Here is a 7,098-nt window from a genome sequence, read left to right on the forward strand (position 1 = left end):
ATGATATAGAATACCACTTTTCTAATAAAAGGATACATAAAAAAGGATTTCTATAAATGGAAGAAGAAGTAAAAAGACAAGAAGAAAAATGAGAATGATGGCAAAGAGAAAATCAAAGTAAAGATTTGAGGAAACTAATCACTACAAGATATAGGCCTTATACCGACGTTAAAAGTGACGAAAATGTAAATAAAAAAATTTACCCCCGTCGTCGCAAAAAGCGTCGTTATTGGCGACGCCATAGAACAGTCGGTATCGACGTCATTATTGGCATCGGTATTAGCATCGCAAATGCAACGCTGATACCGACGCGTTTGCGACGCTGATACCAACGCCAATAACGACGCTGATACCAACGGTCTGCAATGCTAATAATGACGCGAGCAGTAAATTTGTGACGCTAATAGCGACAATAACAGGGGAAAAAAAATTTGGTGTGTGCTTTATTTGGGCCATACAAAATAGTTTCTGCACTGTGTATAATGCTCATGCAAACAAAAACAAAGTATATTGAAATCATAACACTGATACATGAAATAAATACATGATCACATAATGAAAGCGATTGGTACAATCATGACAAGATATCACTAATACATAGAAAATGTCTACACAGATCAAGCGACCAAAAAAGAAAGTTGTGTGAGCTCCAAGGATCGAAGGGCGAGCTACATATCCTCGCCATCCAAAAGCTCGTCCAGTCGCAAAAGAGCATTGAACGGACTCTGCAAAAAAAGAAACAACAACACATCAGTCCACCATATAATAATTCATTCTAATTAAACATGGTAACTATGGACAAGAAAGATGAGTGACTTATAGGGCCGCCATATCTATACAATTGGTCGATCAATGCAGTGAGACCGTGCCTCTCTGCATATCGAGTCTCAAGGCCGATCGGATCGCGATTTTTAATGGAGTGCTGCAAAGAAAACAAAATATTAACTGTTAGAAACATCCAAAAGCTCGTCCAGTCGCAAAAGAGCATTGAACGGACTCTGCAAAAAAAGAAACAACAACACATCAGTCCACCATACAATAATTCATTCTAATTAAACATGGTAACTATGGACAAGAAAGATGAGTGACTTATAGGGCCGCCATATCTATACAATTGGTCGATCAATGCAGTGAGACCGTGCCTCTCTGCATATCGAGTCTCAAGGCCGATCGGATCGCGATTTTTAATGGAGTGCTGCAAAGAAAACAAAATATTAACTGTTAGAAACATGATTGTCAATACAAAGGATATTGCAAAAAAATAAACAAGCAAAACAAAATAAAAACTTACAAAATCCTCCAAATATGTCCTGTAATTGCCACTCCCAAGATGATGGACCACTCCGGCCTCGAGTCGTGCCCTCGCTACCTCGTGCTACTGACTCCAACATCCTGGAGAATCTGTAGCCTCCTCCTTTAGTCGGCTCCAGTCGTCCGCGTCTAACCACTCAAGCTTTGCAGCCCCACTCTTGAGTGCCTTGCGTGCGTCCGATTGTTTGTGTGACATATATGCACGCATGCAATCCATCATCCAGCCCATAGAAAATCTATCTACTGAGGTTGGAACCAGAAACTCCTCATGCAAGGATGCTACTATGTAGTCCTTCCTCCCCTCTGGTATATTCTTCCAATGATCTAAGACATTGTGCTGAAAAACTTGTTAGCATAACTCTCTCATGTGAGCCATCACCCTCCTCCCCTCATCATTCATGATGATGGCTCATAACCTATCATCGATTAGATATGCATATCCCCTTGGGGTATGCCTAAGATGGGTCCTCTCCCATCTGTGTCCACGCTCCTAGGCATACCTAGGAGACCCCTGTGCATCTAGTGTACCGACCGGGGTAATATCTGTCGAAGTGGCACCCATAGGGGTGCCACCAGATCAGACAGCTGAGTAAAAGCCAGAGTAACTGGAGTAGATGTCCCCATAGGTGTGACAAATCTTGGAGGTGATGCAACTCCAACTGAACGACAAGACAGAGACACCGCGTCCTTGCCTCCATAGCATCCACCTGAGCCTGAGCCATGCTCCCTGGAACCGCCATGAGAGTGAGGAGTCGCACTTGTATCCCGTGCCAACCGCCGGCTCACTGCCTCCTTATCTCTATAGCATCCCCCTGACCCTGAAGCACTCCCTCCCTCTGGCCCAAGTCTAGAGCATCGACCTCGTCTGCTCGAAGTTGAAGCATCCAATCGCGGTGAAGTAGATCTAGCAGAGCAGCTTGACAATGTCCGAGACAGCTCCTAGTTTGCCATGTCTCTGAATCTCGCGATTTTGGTCTGGAGACATGCGCGTGAAGATATCCTGCAACTCCTCATCGCTCATCCCTCGACTCATCCTGAAAATATCACCTGCATAGACAAAAAATGATGTTAGAACAATCAATTTAAATCATACAAAGCACAGTAATATAAATCCTAAAAAAAAGATCTCACTTAAAATGCACATCTTATGTACCCTTATAAGCGATTGGTCAACGAATTGAGTAAGTGAATGCTCCAAGTATGAAGTATCCTATGATCCCATGTCAATCTCCTGACACAACTTCACATACACTAGAAGGTCGATAGACATGTCACCACAAAAGGATGAGTCCACCTCATTCTCAAAGAATTCTTGGACTCCTGTATTTCCATCATTGTTAGCTGATGTTGGCTCCAAGCTTTCGGTGGCCTCTATCCCTTGCAATATCGACCCCTCTATTTGCATATTGTCTTGATCTATGCTCGGAACATCGCTTTGATCATATACTCTCGCACTTTGGGGAGCTGAAGGTATAACATACCACCATCGAGGTTGTTGGGGGTTTGGATAGAAGATTACCTGTTCACAAACATGTACAAGAGAGTTTAAACTATTGTGACATGTACCATGTTGTAATACAATTAATAAACAAATGAGTCCATGCACCTGTTCACAATGGACCGGCAACATAAAGGTGTCGTGCAAATCCATCCATTTTTTTTCGAAATCTATTTCGAGAAATCCAGATGGACCGTTGAACTATTGCTCCAGCTCCTTCAAGTATCACTTTGAACCACTGCACATCAAATAGTATCATGGAGAAGCTATGGTAATCCACCGTTACAATACTTTGCAAGCTCCCAAAATACTCCATCTCATCTTAACCGTATTTGGATCCGTTGCTCGTCATCGGCTCTCTTGCTCGAACCTTGCCATGATACCACAGTCCATTGTGGAGCGCATTTTGTTAATACGCTCCACGCAAAAATATTGTCTGCATGACCATGCTACACTATATATTTTATACTATACATTGAAACACTCGACGCATATAAAATATAGATATGACAAATCTTAAATACCTCATCACCTTTGGACTACATCCCCTCGAGAATTCCCACTCCTCCATTGAGACCTCTTCCCCTTCGCGAGACGCTGCGGTCAAAGCTCCATGCAACCATCGCGTTGACATGAACTGTGACATCTCCTCCATGCCCTCGGGATATCGAATTGGTCGATGACACGTACTACGTCGGAATTCAGATCACGTTTCCTCTCGATCTTGCCAAAGCGATTTGGTACTTGGCAAGCCACGTCTCCATAGAGGCATGGTGCAACATACAAAAGTGATTCACATTCTCCTCCATTGTAGCATCCATTCTTTTTTCTACTCCATTTCTAACCACCACATCTCCAGTCAGTCTATCATTGTCCTTCAGCGACCATAGCATTTTGTTGTCTGGATCCATCGTTGGTAGCCATTGTGAAATATGCACTAGCGCCTCAGACACCAACCAACCTTCAGCCATGCTACCTTCTGGCCGAGCTCGTTGTTGCACAAAGCCTTTCAGGGTTTCCATAAAGCGCTCCAAGAAGAACATCCATCACATATGGATAGGTCCAGCAATCTCCACTTCATCTACAAGATGCACAAGAAGGTAGATTTGTATCGTGAGCATGCTGGTGGGTAGGTATTTCTCAAAGAGACAGACCGTCTCCACTGCTCCTCGCCTCGCAGATTCAATAGAGGATGTCTTAATCTCCTTCTATGAGATCCATTGCACCAAAGTCGACAACTTGTAAATGACCCCGCGTATTTCTAGAGGAAGAAGTCCTGCAATCGTGATCGGTAGTACAAACTGCCACAAATGAGAAAGCATTATGAATAATGGCTACACTCCAAATAGCAAAATGTGCACGCTAATTACAATCCATTTGTAGTACAAACCTGACATATCTTATGCCAGTCATGGGATTTTAGCCCTGATAGATGGTCGTCTTTAAAAAATGCAGACCTGGGAGAACGCATCATACCTGTTGGAGTGCAGATAGACTTGACTACTTGCTTCACAATGCGCTCTTCTTTAGTGGACAAAACCCAAGGAGTGCAAGGTAGCTGAATGCGACCATCAGCACTCGACTGCGGCCAAAGTGCCTCCATCTTACCTACCTCCTTCAAATCCATTCGTACCCCTATAGTGTCTCTCTTTCCTGTGATATGATCCCATAGCAATCTGCCCACATTCTTGATGAAAATATGCATGGGATCCAACATATAAGTGGGTCCAATATGGCAACTCGTAGAAAACTGAGAACCGCCAGATTTCATTTGGATGTGACTCCACTTGGACCATTTTCAGCTCGTACTAGCTTGTGACATTCATACGTGTTGGAGGTTGTCCAAGAAAACCTTCCCTGAGTTCATGATCCTCTGGCAAGAAAGTGGTGTGTCCTTGATATACCATCTTCTTCATGGTTCGTGACCTTCAGGAGTCTAACTGTGGCCCCCACAATAGACATGCATGATAACCTGAGGTAACCAGACCTGTTCCAACACCACGATCCAATGATACAAGCTTGAACGAGATAAAATATAGATATTACCAATGAAAATGGAGACCTATTCACCTAAGTACTCTCAGAATCCCGGAAAGTCATGCATCATCCCACATGAGAATGGCTTGAATATTGGCAGACTGCTGACCATCGTGCTTGCTCATATCTTGCACGGGGACCCCCTCCTCCCACAAAATCTTAAGCTCATCGACTAATGGACAAAGATACAAGTCTATATTTTTTACTTTGTAGCGGTCGGGGACGAGTAAGCTAAGGATGAGATGTCCTTTCTTCGTAGAAAGCCATGGAGGGATATTGTAGTTGACAAGGACTATAGGCCACACATTGTAAGAAGTTAAGCGCAAACCAAATGGGTTCATGCCGTCCATTGCAAGACCGAGTCAAAGATTCCTTGGCTCTCGGACAAAGCCTAGGAAGGTAGAGTCAATGTGGCTCCATACACGTGAATCCGTTGATATTCATTGAACTCCATCCATGGACCTATTCTACTCATGTCACGTTGTCAAGGTCACCATGTTGGATGTACGAAACATGTGGTTTATGCGGGGGAGAAGCGAAAAGTGTTTGAGAACTTTTTGAGGGATGGTTTGTCCTTGCAAGTCCTATCGATACCTGTGAGCACCACACTTTGGACATGTCTCCATAGTCTTGTATTCTCCTCGAAATAGTATGCAATCGTTGATACATGCATGGATGTTGTTGTAGTCCATGCCAAGCTTTCGTAAAACATGTTATGCATCATCACGAGACTCAGGCATGGTATTTGCAGGTCGTAATATATGATATTTCAATAACCTAAAAAAATCATAAAAACCTTGAAAAAATACAAATGTTTTTAATAATAGTGCAAAAAAAAAATCAATGAAGCGTATGTACAAGGTACTTGAACAACTCGGTCACTCGCATTGCTCCACCCATATTTTGCTTGCACACTTAAGAATGCAAGTAGTGTCTTCAGGTGAGATACTCGGCACCCATCATATAATGGTGTGGATGCTTCCTCTCTAAGCAGATCAAAAGTCTCGACATCCATGGGAATCAATGCATTGATCATTGCCTCCATCTCAGGTTCCAAGATTGTAGGTAGGTCTGGAAGACTGCATGTCTCCTTTGGCATTGACAGTATAGATTGGCCTTGCAAGTGGTGGATTGGCTCATGCACTCCATCCATCACATGCCCATGAACTCTTCTAATTGGCCGCAAAGAGTGCAATCCTCCTTGGGACGAGACATCACCTCCCCGGATAGAAAATTTTCCAGCCAAGACCCAATCTTATTATATATGGTATTCAATTAGCTTGCGAGTACAATGCATGATTGATATTAACTTTTCTTATCGTTTGCTGAAAATCTGCAATCGCCTGATCAATGATCTCAGATTGAAAAATCATCATACGTGTTCTATAGACAATCGACGTTTTTGTCTAATTGCGAGCTTGCATTGAGAGCAAGGACATGGGACATGCTGATTAAGATATGCCTCGCGATCTTGAACAATAGGACTTTCATCATTTTCCATTTTGTCTACGTTATGACAAACAATTTATTTTTATTATCATTCTTTTTTTTCTTAAATTGTTATCCACTCCTTCCATCTCTCTCTTTTTCTACGTTACGACTTTGACCATGACCACAACTATGACCACGACGACGACTACGACCACGACTATGACTACGACTACGACCATGACCACGACCATGACCATGACTACGATTACGACTACGACGACTACGACCATGACCACAACCACCACCACCACCACCACCACCACCACCACCACCACCACCACCACCACGACTACGATCACGACCACGGCCACGGCCACGACCACGACCACGACCATGACTATGACTACGACTATGATGACCACAACCACAACCCACGACCACGACCACGACTACGATGACCACAACCACGACCATCACCACGACCACGACCACGACCATGGCTATGACTATGAATATAACTACGGCAACGACCACGACCACGACCACGACCAATACCACAACCACGACCATGACCACAACTACGAATACGACTACGACCATGACCACGACTATGACTACGACTACGACTATGACTACTTATATAGAGATGAAGAGAGAGACAAGAGTTGAGAGAAGAGAGAGGAGAAAGAGAGAGATTTGACTAGAGCATTTGACACCCATAGTCAACACACGGTGGAAAACAAAAGCACAAATTGATATTGAATTATGGCAAGAAAATCCACCACAAAACAATAGTTATAATATTCAAGGTAGGATTTCAA

The sequence above is a fragment of the Lygodium microphyllum genome, chromosome 7 (genome assembly GCF_053477565.2).
Source record: "Lygodium microphyllum isolate KBCC chromosome 7, Lygodium_microphyllum_v1.1.10, whole genome shotgun sequence".
In the NCBI taxonomy this organism is placed as follows: Eukaryota; Viridiplantae; Streptophyta; class Polypodiopsida; order Schizaeales; family Lygodiaceae; genus Lygodium; species Lygodium microphyllum.